This window comes from Triticum aestivum, chromosome 6A, assembly GCF_018294505.1.
Source record: "Triticum aestivum cultivar Chinese Spring chromosome 6A, IWGSC CS RefSeq v2.1, whole genome shotgun sequence".
NCBI classification, from domain to species: domain Eukaryota; kingdom Viridiplantae; phylum Streptophyta; class Magnoliopsida; order Poales; family Poaceae; genus Triticum; species Triticum aestivum.
This window is the reverse complement of record NC_057809.1, coordinates 213,898,689-213,910,146: the sequence shown is the minus strand read 5'-3', so window position 1 is coordinate 213,910,146 and position 11,458 is coordinate 213,898,689. Positions and strand designations below refer to the sequence as shown.

Genomic DNA, 11,458 nt, shown 5'->3' with positions numbered 1-11,458 from the left:
GCATAAGTCGGCCGACCAAACAGAGCGTGATATGGGCTTTTGATCTTAACCACTTCAAAAGTTAACTTCTCAGCCCTAGAATCATACTCATCCCCAAAGGCCACTTCTAGCTCAATCTTACCAACCGGGTACGCCGACTTACCAGGCACTACCCCATGAAAAACAGTGTTGGGTGTTTTAAGACTCTTATCAGTCAACCCCATGCGATGGAACGTCTCATAATAAAGGATGTTGATGCTACTGCCTCCGTCCATGAGCACTTTAGTGAACTTATATCCGCCAACCTGAGGTGCCACCACCAAAGCCAGATAACCCAGATTATCGACCCGGAGAGGATGATCTTCCCTACTCCATACAATAGGTTGCTCAGACCATCTCAAATAACATGGAACCGCCAGCTCAACAGCATTTATAGCCCTCTTATGAAGTTTCTGGTCCCATTTGCACAAACTGGTGGTGAACACATGATACTGCCCACCGTTCAGCTGCTTTGGGTTACTCTGATACCCGGACTGCTGCTGCTGCTGACTGCCCTGGCCGGATTGCTGATTATAGCCGCCTTGACTGCCTTGATGGCCCTGGCAATGAAAACCGCCACCGCTTGAGCCGGCGCCCGAGCCATGAAAGCCGCCACTGCCTGAGCCGCTGCCAGGTCTGTGGTTACCATCGAATATGTTAGAATTCTTAAAAGCCTTCATGATCGTACAGTCTTTCCACAGATGGTTAGCTGGCTTCTCCCGGGTGTCGTGTCTTGGACAAGGTTCGTTTAGTAGCTGCTCAAGGGTGGGACCTGACCTGCCAGACCGAGGAGGTGGCCGCCCCTTGCGTCGTTGATTGTTGCCCTGTACATTGGCGTTATCCACAAAAATCCAGACTACCGTCAGCCTTACGTTTATTACCTCCTTGATGCGCTGGGTTCTGCCAGTGACCTTTGCCATTGTCGTTCTTCTTTCCCTTCCCTGTCTTCTCTTCGTCAGACACGGGGTCCTTGGTACTGTCAGAATTGGTGTACTTGACGAGAGCCGCCATCAGCTGGCCCATGTCATTACAGTCATGCTTGAGCCGCCCCAGCTTCTGTTTCAGAGGTTCAAAACGGCAATTTTTCTCCAACATTAAGAACGCGGAGCTGGCATCCATCTTACGGTGCTGGGCGTTGCTTGACATGGCCACTGAGTCCATATGCCTGCTATAACTTGGGCTCCGGCTTGGGCGAGGGGTTTAATGGATTCTATCTCGACTATAAGAATATGCATCCTGTTGTGACAGAGCCGTCTGAAGAAGTTCTCTAACCCGTCGTGTTTCGATCGCTGTCGGAGAGTCGCCTTCCATCGGGAGAGCCGCCAAACGAGCTGACGCAGCGATAAGATTCTCCAAAGGGTTAGAAAAGTGACCCGGTGGTATTGGTGTGCAATGAGGTGGAGCGGTATTCACACAGGGGGTTCCATGGCCCGCGGCTGAACCGGCACTCCAGTCCCGGGTGTTATGATCCGGTTTGCCTCTGGCGAGTTACTGGGACCAGCTCCAGGTGTGTGAAAGAGGTTCCTAGGATCATAAATCAGAGGCAGACGTGATTGAGCCTTTTGGTGCCTTCTCCTCATGACCTCATTTGATGCGTTTACATCCACCGGAAGCCGGAAAGTCTCTGCTTGAAGCTGCTGAGCACGAGCATCTAGAGCTGCCCGCTCTGCAGCCATCCTTACCTCCTCCGCTGCTAAGTTCTCCTTAGCTTGTGTTACCTCCCCACGCAACTGTGCCATCTCTGCATCGTGCTGAGCCTGATCTGCCGGCTCAACCACGACGGTCAACAAGGTCGTGATCCTGTCCATGAGATCTATCAGAACCTGAGCCGGCGGGTGCACGGGGTCTCCTGACCCGGTCGCCGTCGACCCGATGGTTATTGCAGCCGCAGCCGTAGAATTCTGCCCGGGTTGAGTGCTAGCCATGAAGATGCCGGATCGATTCGGCGGCTCAAAGGGGTCCGGAATACTGCTACCATCGGAACAGCCCCCAATCCCGCCATCTTGTAGTTGATACAAAGAATATGTCTCGCATGTGGACGACTCATCGTCGGAGTGAATAGCAGTCTCACTGCCATCCACCGATCCTTCAGAAAGTTCCCCTCCATGGATGCAACCCTCGAAGGCACGCCTCACGGTGGGTTGAGCCCGGGCGGGTCTCGCTCACTGAGCCGTCTCGATGAGGTTGGTGCAGATGTCCGTCTCAGGTCCCGGCTCGCCAATCCGGCCGATGAAGACGTGGATTCCGCCGAAGGGGACCCGATACCCATACTCGATTGAGCCGGCCTCGGGGCCCCAGCCTGCGTCGTCGATGTAGAGCTTGCCGCGACAACTCTTGGTCATCCGGCCCACAGCATATCCCTTGAGCCCTTCGAAGCTGCCCTTCAAGAACTCAAATCCACCGTGCGCTGGCCCCATGGTGGGCGCCAACTGTCGTGGAATTGTCACGGCAGATGTCCTAGTGAAAGGACGTAGTCGTGGAGCCATCACAACTAGGAAGCTTAAAGGGGTTAATCGGGACAAAGGACACAAGCACTACAAGAAATATGTCAACTTGTGACCCTCACTATTGGCCGCTGAAAGGTCATAGTTTTTCATTTGCGACCTTTTTGTGACCAAAAACAGAAGGTCAAAAGCTGGCGGTCGTAAACTGAAATTAGCGACCTTTAACAGAAGGTCGTTGAACCCATGACCTTTTGTTTTGGTCACTGGCTGTTTGCCCAGGCCACGTCGGATCCGACGTGGCAATCTGACGTGGCAAAATTGCGACCAATTGAAAAGGTCAAAAATTAGAATCGGCCTGGTCCAATTTGGTGTTTATATGGGCTGAGCCCATTAATTCAGCCCATTTGTTGTTGTTTTTTTCTTTCAATTTGGGTAAGCTACACGGGTCAGGCCCTATAATTCGGCCTTTCTTATTTTTGGGTTGTGGCCCTTCTTTTTCCTTTTTCGAATGGGTCCCAATTGTCAGATTCTAATAAGCGGGTCCCAAATGTTCGTTTCTGGTTTGTGGGTCCTTATTGTCATGGTCATGTTCCTCAGATTTCAATATGCCAATAATTAAACAACCAATATTTAAATCAAAATAGACAGGAAACAGGTGTAATACTTCAAATAACAAGAAGCAACAATCTGTTACATCAGCACATACAAATGCGATCACAATATAACAAGCTCTACAGATGTACAATATGTCACATGAGCCGATGAGCATCAAGCTCTACAGTATAACAAGCTCTATATGTCACAGTTCGTGCTTCAATTTGTTCCAATACGGATCAGCATCAAGGGCTTCATTACTCCTTGAACTAGCTCCGATGAGCTTGGACTATGCTTCTTCCGACTTCTTCATCTTGATGCTCGTGACGAAACATGAAACGCCAGCATCTGCACATTATAGAACAAAATGGTTAGGTACAAAATGAAAGCAAATCTAACAGCATATATCTAACAGTAGATACAAAATAATGAAGGCCAATCCGTGTGCATATATACTAGCGTGCATATATACCAGCAGAACACATAAACCCATCCATCAAAAATCTTGTTTCTGAACATTGGCATCAAATCAACACAAACACTGAATTAACGTGCACAAAAGGAAAGAGCTAATACAGGGAAGGTATATGGGTATCAAAACAAACAAGAAAGAAACTACAATCTAATTTAAGTAAACTCTTACAAGAAAGATGCCCCAGTAAGTAAGCTGAATGGGTGACAAACTGAATAGTGAAACAAGTTGATAGTTGTACACTATAGTGTTTACGCACAGTGGAACTGAATGAATTTCAGATTATGTTGCATGCAAGAAGAGGAGCAGCAGTGCACTCTAGCTAGTGTCCTTGTTAGCTTGTGCAAAAAAAGCAGCATTCATCAGGATTAATTCATGGAGTAAAGAAGAAATACAGAGACAACATCATCATCTGATGATGCGCTAACCAATCAACGACTTCGTTTGTCCAGATCACAGGCAGTGTGACTGAAGAAGAGACTACCTGGACATCCTCGACGGCGGCACAGAGGTCGAGCGAGTCCTTGACAGCCTTGATGTGGTCAATGACGTTCAGCCTGTCGACGATGCGCTTGAGCAGGTGGACCAAGCTTTCCCACGCAGGCTCCACGCCCTTCTCAAGCTCCTCCAGCTCGCCCTCCTGCATACAGAGAAACTTCAGATGAGCTAGACCGACACTCTTGTCAGTTGCCACCTACATAAAATAGTCAAGACTAGAGTCTAACTCAAATCAGGTATGCATTCTTCAGACGTTAAATGGAACCTTTATATATATGGCTATAAGGTATGATGCAAACCAACCAAAGTTTTCATCTCCATTCTGAACAAATTAGACTGCAATGGAGTTGCTTAATACTTATAGCATGATTGGTTTTCTGTTCTGAAACTGTAGACATGCTGTGCTTGGCTCATGCTTCAGATATGATCGGTCTACAGAGATTCAGACTGCGCCACAAAGGCACAGTAACAGCTGATGGATATACAAGTAATAAGACAATACTCCCTCAGTGTCAAAGAAACCCGTCCTAGAAATTGCATCAAGCAATTCGTAAGAAAACAAGAACGTGAGCAGCATTGCATTTCACAAGACAACGGTTATTTGAAGATAAGAAATCATCATACTTTAAACTACGAATCACAGGAGTGTAACTCCTGTCATATTGTTGCAGTTTCTCATCATCACTTGAACCACAAATGAAATCAAGCAACACTTTAGATTGGAACTACAAATGGTAAATATCTTTGTTGTGGAGATAGTTCAATTTATAAACTCGTTCAAGCAAAATTATATTTGTTGTGAAGATAGCAGGACTTCCTTCAGTATGTGGATAGCATAGAAAGCCACAAACATATCAGGGTGTTGAGGTACCATCAGAGACTTAAATACTAAGAATCAGAGGAGAAGAGCTCCATCATATTATGGTTTATTCCTCATCACTTGACCCTCAAACATATAAGCATGCATCGACAGCAAGAAAAAAAAAGGCTATGACAATTTATAGTTTGGCAACTATCAGTATGAAATGCAAACATTATTGCTCAGAATATGAAATATCTTCTCATCAATGACAAATGGCATCTCTGAAGTCTGACATACGTCATAGGTTTCATGATTCATCACAGCATTTTGCAAACCGCGGAAAGGATCTCGTGACCACAGACATCACCATTCACCAATAATTAACAGTGTAAACATGTATCAGTAGAGTTGGATGAGCAGTACAAGTATATTAGTATAGGAACTAGAAGTGATGTGCTGTGCTACAAGACCACTAGCAACAGCAGCATGAGCAGTACAAGTATATTAGTATAGGAACTAGATGCCTAGGAATTGGGAGAAAATCCCAAACTAGGGAATAGCACACAAAAAAGGCAGGCATTGCAAGCATACTCTTCACTCGAAGCTCCAGGAAATAGCACAAAAAATGAGTTGCCTAATAAAGCAACCAATTTCATGTTTGTTCTAATAAAAAATAGCAACCTCCTACTATAATAATAGCAAAAGAAACACATAAGAAGTCATGCTGATTGCCCCTACTATAATAATAGCAAAAGTCATCGAATGGTGAGCAAACAAGACTAGAATTAACACTTGAGCGACAGAGTATCAGAAACCAATTCACGTTATAATCCAATCCTCAAAGTTGTCGCACAGAAACTCATTGTTTCTTTGTTCCACCTACACATGTCCAGCCGCCTTTCCATGACCGCCGGGGTTCACCGCCCTCCTCGACATCCTCAGCTCCTTGGTCGCCACCCTAACCGATCAGACCGGTCCACTCGCCCAGGCCTTTCCCATCTCCTCGATCACCCTGCGTCGACGAGCCACGTCAGATCAAATAGCCCACACTCCAAAAAATTGTAGAGAAACAAACCACACTCGGACCATCGCTGTTGAACCCCTTTTTCAATAAATAAGTCTTTTGTTAAAATGCTTTTTTGTTTTAAATCAGCAACAACGCAATTTTTTATTCTAAAGGAAAGCTTAGCTTTACAAAGCAATTTATGTGGGCAAATCATCCTCTTATACAGAGGGCTAACAGAAATGATAACATTGGCAGTCAAAGACCGTTTAACTGAACCTCTACCAGCGGACTGTACAAAATCCTCACAACTAGCTTGGATGATGTTCCAATGTTGCCTGGGATAATGCTGAGTAAAAGGTTATCTCGATTACCAAAGGGAACCTGGTTGTTTCAGACATGCTAATTTACACAGTACCATTCTAATCCATTAGGGAGTGACAGTGTATCGAATCTGCAATGTAGTACAAGCTAGGCATTTCATCAAACAGGACAAATGCGTGGAAAGCAGAGTAGCGGCTGGTTGCATTGGATGGATTCATCTCCTCCATTGTTGGATGCATTTGCGCAAGAGAAGGGGATGGAAATTCAGAGACAGTACCCATCAGGCAGCTAGTGGGCTGTTGTACTCCATATAGAGAAGGGGATGAACGCACCTTTGCCTGTGGGTCGGGTCCGCTCCTGCGGTATGCCGAGGTCGCCGGGTGCTCGGAGCCGTGCGGCACCGGGGTTACGCGAGGTCGGCGACCGTCCAACGCACCACCCGAGCGGCCTTGCTGGAGCTCCCTCGTGGGATGGTTCAGCAGCGCCATTCGATGAAGAGCTGCCGCTGCAGGATCTTCGCCGTGGCGACCATCGCGGGAGGCGGGGAGTGACTGGAGTTGCGTCGGCCGGGGTTGGTTGGTAGTACGACTGCGAGGCGCGAGGTGGAGAAGAGGTAGGGAGCGCTATCCTCACGTCGAGCACGCGGCGAGCACGCACGCTTCGGGGCGTCGTAATGCCGGAGGGGAGGGAGGGAGGAGCGACCTGGATCGAGGACAGCGAGGGGAGGGGCGGGTGGCGGCGAGGGCGGATCTGGAAGGGGAGAGGAGGAGAAGAGAGAGAGGGAAAGAAAGGAGGCGGGGGGTGGATGTAAAATTACCACAGGGCAGAGCTAGGGTTTCGGGAATGCTGTGGAAGGGCTGATGACTGCCGTTGGATCCACGATCATCCGACGGTGTTCGATGCATGATCCGCGTGATGCGTCCACGGACCAATCAGAATACACTACGATGTTATGACCATCTAAATTGGTCAAAAAATTCATTTTCTGTTTTTCAAGTGCCTAAATTGAGTTTTTTTGTAAATGACCTACCATATATTTGTTGTAAAATGGGACCGGATCATTTTTATAATATATTAGGCCATATTTAATGTTCAATTGACAAAATGGTTGGTTGTCAAAAGTTTTTATACACCTCTGGTGAAAAAGACAAAATTCCGTCGTTTCATCACGAAGCGGGTCAAATTTAAACTACAGCTACCACATAGTTTGCTCTTTATTTTTTTCAAAAATCATTTCTAGATACATAAATATCTATTTAATCAGAGAAACATCAAAAAAATCCAATATTAAACCACTAGCTAGGAATGGTCAATCCCGTCATTTTGACCGCATTTTGAAACGGGCATAAATTTTTTAGAAAAAATCAAAAAGTTGAAAACCTTCGCATTGTGTCATTATATGTAACCAAGTTTTCAGGAAAAATAATAAACTTGTAATACAATAATTATTTCAAAAAAGTATTCTCAGAAATGAGCTATCATGCGTGAAGATCCATGTCATTCAAGCCAAATGATCAACCTTATGCCCACATTCATGACATAGTTTGTTCAAATGATCTTATATTGTGCACAAGGGTGCATATTGGAATGGCAAACAATGTTGCCTAAGGAAGTTTTCATTTTCTTTGAACGAAAAATCAATTTTCCATTTTTAGAGTACCCAAAATAAGTTTTTTGTGAAGGACCTATAATATATTTGCTGCAAAATTGTACCAAATAAATTTTCTAAAATACTAGGACATATTTAATGCACAATTGACTAAATGGTTGGGTGTAAAAAGTTTTTGATCCACCTCTGGTGAAAAAGACAAATTTCCGTCGATTTAGTTGAAAACAGGTCAAATTTGAACTGCAACTGCCTTATAGTTTGCTCTTTATTTTTTTCAAAAATTATTTCTAGATACATAAATACCTATTTAATCAGAGAAACACCAAAAAAATTTCAAGATTCAACCACTAGCTAGGAACGGTCATTCCCGTCGTTTTGACCGCATTTTGAAACGGGCATAAAAATTTCAAAAAAAATCAAAAAATTGGGAAACCTTCGCATTATGTCATTATATGTGGCCAAGTACCCAGGAAAAATAACAAACTTGTAATACGGCAATTATTTTTAAAAAGTGTTCTCAGAAACGAGCTATCACGTGTGGAGATCAATGGCTTTTAAGCCAAATGATCAATCTTATGGCCACATTCATGGCATAGTTTGTTCAAATGATCTCATATTGCGCACAAGGGTGCATATTGGAATGGCAAACAATGTTGCCTAAGGAAGTTTTCATTTTCTTTGAACGAAAAATCAATTTTCCATTTTTAGAGTGCCCAAAATAAGTTTTTGTGAAGGACCTCCCAAATAATTGTTGCAAAATTGGACCAAATCAATTTTATAAAATACTAGGACATATTTAATGTACAATTGACAAAATGGTTGGGTGTAAAATGTTTTGATCCACCTCTTGTGAAAAAGACAAATTTTCGCCGATTCAGTTGGAAACGGGTCAAATTTGAACTACAGTTGCCTTATAGTTTGCTCTTTATTTTTTCCAAAAATCATTTCTAGGTACATAAGTACCTATTTAATCAGAGAAACACCAAAAAAATTCCAAGATTCAACCACTAGCTAGGAATGGTCATTCCCGCCATTTTGACCGCATTTTGAAACGGGCATAAAAAATTCAAAAAAGAATCAAAAAAATTGGGAAACCTTCGCATTGTGTCATTATATGTGGCCACGTTTCCAGGAAAAATAACAAACTTGTAATACGACAATTATTTTTAAAAACTATTCTCACAAACGAGCTATCACGTGTGGGGATCAATGGTTTTCAAGCCAAATGATCAATCTTATGGCCACAATCATGGCATGGTTTGTTCAAATGATCTCATATTGTGCACAAGGGTGCATATTGGAATGGCAAACAATGTTGCCTAAGGAAGTTTTCATTTTCTTTGGACGAAAAAACCATTTTCCATTTATCGAGTGCCCAAAAGGAGTTTTTTTGTGAAGGACCTCCCAAATAATTGTTGCAAAATTGGACCGAATTAATTTTATAAAATACTAGGACATATTTAATGCACAACTGACAAACTAGTTGGGTGTAAAATGTTTTGATCCACCTCTCGTGAAAAAGATAAATTTTCGCCGATTTAGTTGGAAACGGGTCAAATTTGAACTGCAATTGCCTTATAGTTTGCTCTTTATTTTTTCCAAAAATCATTTCTAGGTACATAAGTACCTATTTAATCAGAGAAACACTAAAAAAATTCCAAGATTCAACCACTAGCAAGGAACGGTCATTCCCGTCGTTTTGACCGCATTTTGAAACTGGCATAAAAAATTCAAAAAATCAAAGAATTGGGAAACCTTCGCATTGTGTCATTATATGTGGCCAAGTTCCCAGGAAAAATAACAAACTTGCAATACGACAATTATTTTAAAAAAGTGTTCTCAGAAACGAGCTATCACATGTTGGGATCAATGGCTTTCAAGCCAAATGATCAATCTTATGGCCACATCCATGGCATAGTTTGTTCAAATGATCTCATATTGTGCACAAGGGTGCATATTGGAATGGCAAGCAATGTTGCCTAAGGAAGTTTTCATTTTCTTTGGTCGAAAAAACCATTTTCCATTTTTCGAGTGCCCAAAAGGTGTTTTTTGTGAAGGACCTCCCAAATAATTGTTGCAAAATTAGACCAAATTAATTTTATAAAATACTAGGACATATTTAATGCACAATTGACAAAATGGTTGGGTGTAAAAATTTTTGATCCACCTCTCGTGAAAAAGACAAATTTCCACCGATTCAGTTGGAAGCGGGTCAAATTTGAACTGCAGTTGCCTCATAGTTTGCTATTTATTTTTTCCAAAAAACATTTATATGTACATACGTATCTATTTAACCAGAGAAACACCAAAAAAATTTCAAGAATCAACCACTAGCTAGGAACGGTCATTCTCGCTGTTTTGACCGCATTTTGAAATGGGCATAAAAAATCAAAAAAAAGAATAAAAAAAATTGGGAAACCTTCGCATTGTGTCATTATATGTGGCCAAGTTCTCAGGAAAAATAACAAACTTGTCATACGGCAATTATTTTTAAAAAGTGTTCTCAGAAATGAGCTATCATCTCTGAAGATTCATGGCTTTCAAGCCAAATGATCAATCTTATGGCCACATTCATGGCATAGTTTGTTCAAATGATCTCATATTGTGCACAAGGGTGCATATTGGAATGGCAAACAATGTTGCCTAAGGGAGTTTCCTTTTTCTTTGGACGAAAAATCAATTTTCCATTTTTCGAGTGCCCAAAATGAGTTTTTTTGTTAAGGACCTACCATATATGTGTTGCAAAATTGGACCAAATAAATTTTATAAAATACTAGGCCATGTTTAATGCTCAATTGACAAAATGGTTGGGTGCCAAACGTTTTTATCCACCTCTGGTGAAAAAGACAAATTTCTGCTGATTCAGTAGGAAACGGGAGAAATTTGAACTGCAGCTGCCTCATAGTTTGCTCTTTATTTTTCAAAAAATCATTTGTAGGTAGAAAAGTATCTATTTAATCAGAAATACATGGTTTGGTGGCGATATGTTGAGGTTTGGATGGTGGCCCAGGGCCCCAACTCCAAAGCGCGTAGACTCGCATGCCCGCCGCGTGGTCACCGCGTGACCGTGGTGTTGCCACGCATTACGGGCGGCCTAGGCATGCCTAGTGGGTTGGGCACTCCCCTGATAGGTGTCAGGAAGAAGAAGGCAATAGAAGAATCTCACGAGGAGACTGAACCGAGCTCAAACATGAATTAGCACCCAAGTGTTTGATTAGTGGTACAGGAAATGCACATGGCCAATGGGCCTGAGTTTTGCCCGAGGATGATCATCTACTAAGGACACTATCTTGGAAAATTTGCAGCTCCAATGGAGGAGCCTAGGTGTCATTTGCTTCGCAACGTACCACACTGGACGGAAATGTGAATGTTGAAGCCACAATCACATGTGTTGTTAGATGGGGCTCAAATTTTGTGGAGAGCTATGATTTGGGAATATAGAAGATGTGGCAAAAATTCAGCTCAATAGGATATGCCTAGACAGTACTTCCTTCACAATAGTTCGAGCTAAACAAAAACTTTGGAAATTTGCCGAGGAAGATTTAGCAGTCAAATGGAGTTGAATATTGTCATGAGGCAATGATTTGAATAGTAAAGAATGCCCAATTTTTTTGGGAATTTTGGGAATGACAGAAATATAGGTTGCTTCACAGCCTAGGGCAAAAATTGACACATGGACATGACACATAGGCAA

The 11,458-nt window shown here is 43.0% G+C and overlaps 1 long non-coding RNA gene, 2 other non-coding genes and 1 pseudogene across 3 annotated transcripts; all 4 read right to left on the bottom strand.

Annotated features, from left to right (window-relative positions):
* Nucleotides 1–3,105: 3,105 nt before the first annotated feature.
* On the bottom strand, nucleotides 3,106–6,930 carry LOC123127297 (uncharacterized). Its single transcript, XR_006462260.1, has 4 exons — nucleotides 6,488–6,930; nucleotides 5,712–5,840; nucleotides 4,013–4,168; nucleotides 3,106–3,404 (listed from the first exon to the last, which is right to left on the bottom strand). It is a non-coding gene; the product is annotated as an uncharacterized lncRNA (long non-coding RNA).
* On the bottom strand, nucleotides 4,640–4,718 carry LOC123132771 (uncharacterized; annotated as a pseudogene).
* LOC123132770 (small nucleolar RNA Z199) lies at nucleotides 4,893–4,973 on the bottom strand. The gene has a single exon (XR_006465032.1). It is a non-coding gene; the product is annotated as a small nucleolar RNA Z199 (small nucleolar RNA).
* On the bottom strand, nucleotides 5,061–5,157 carry LOC123132787 (small nucleolar RNA R64/Z200 family). The gene has a single exon (XR_006465050.1). It is a non-coding gene; the product is annotated as a small nucleolar RNA R64/Z200 family (small nucleolar RNA).
* Nucleotides 6,931–11,458: the final 4,528 nt, after the last annotated feature.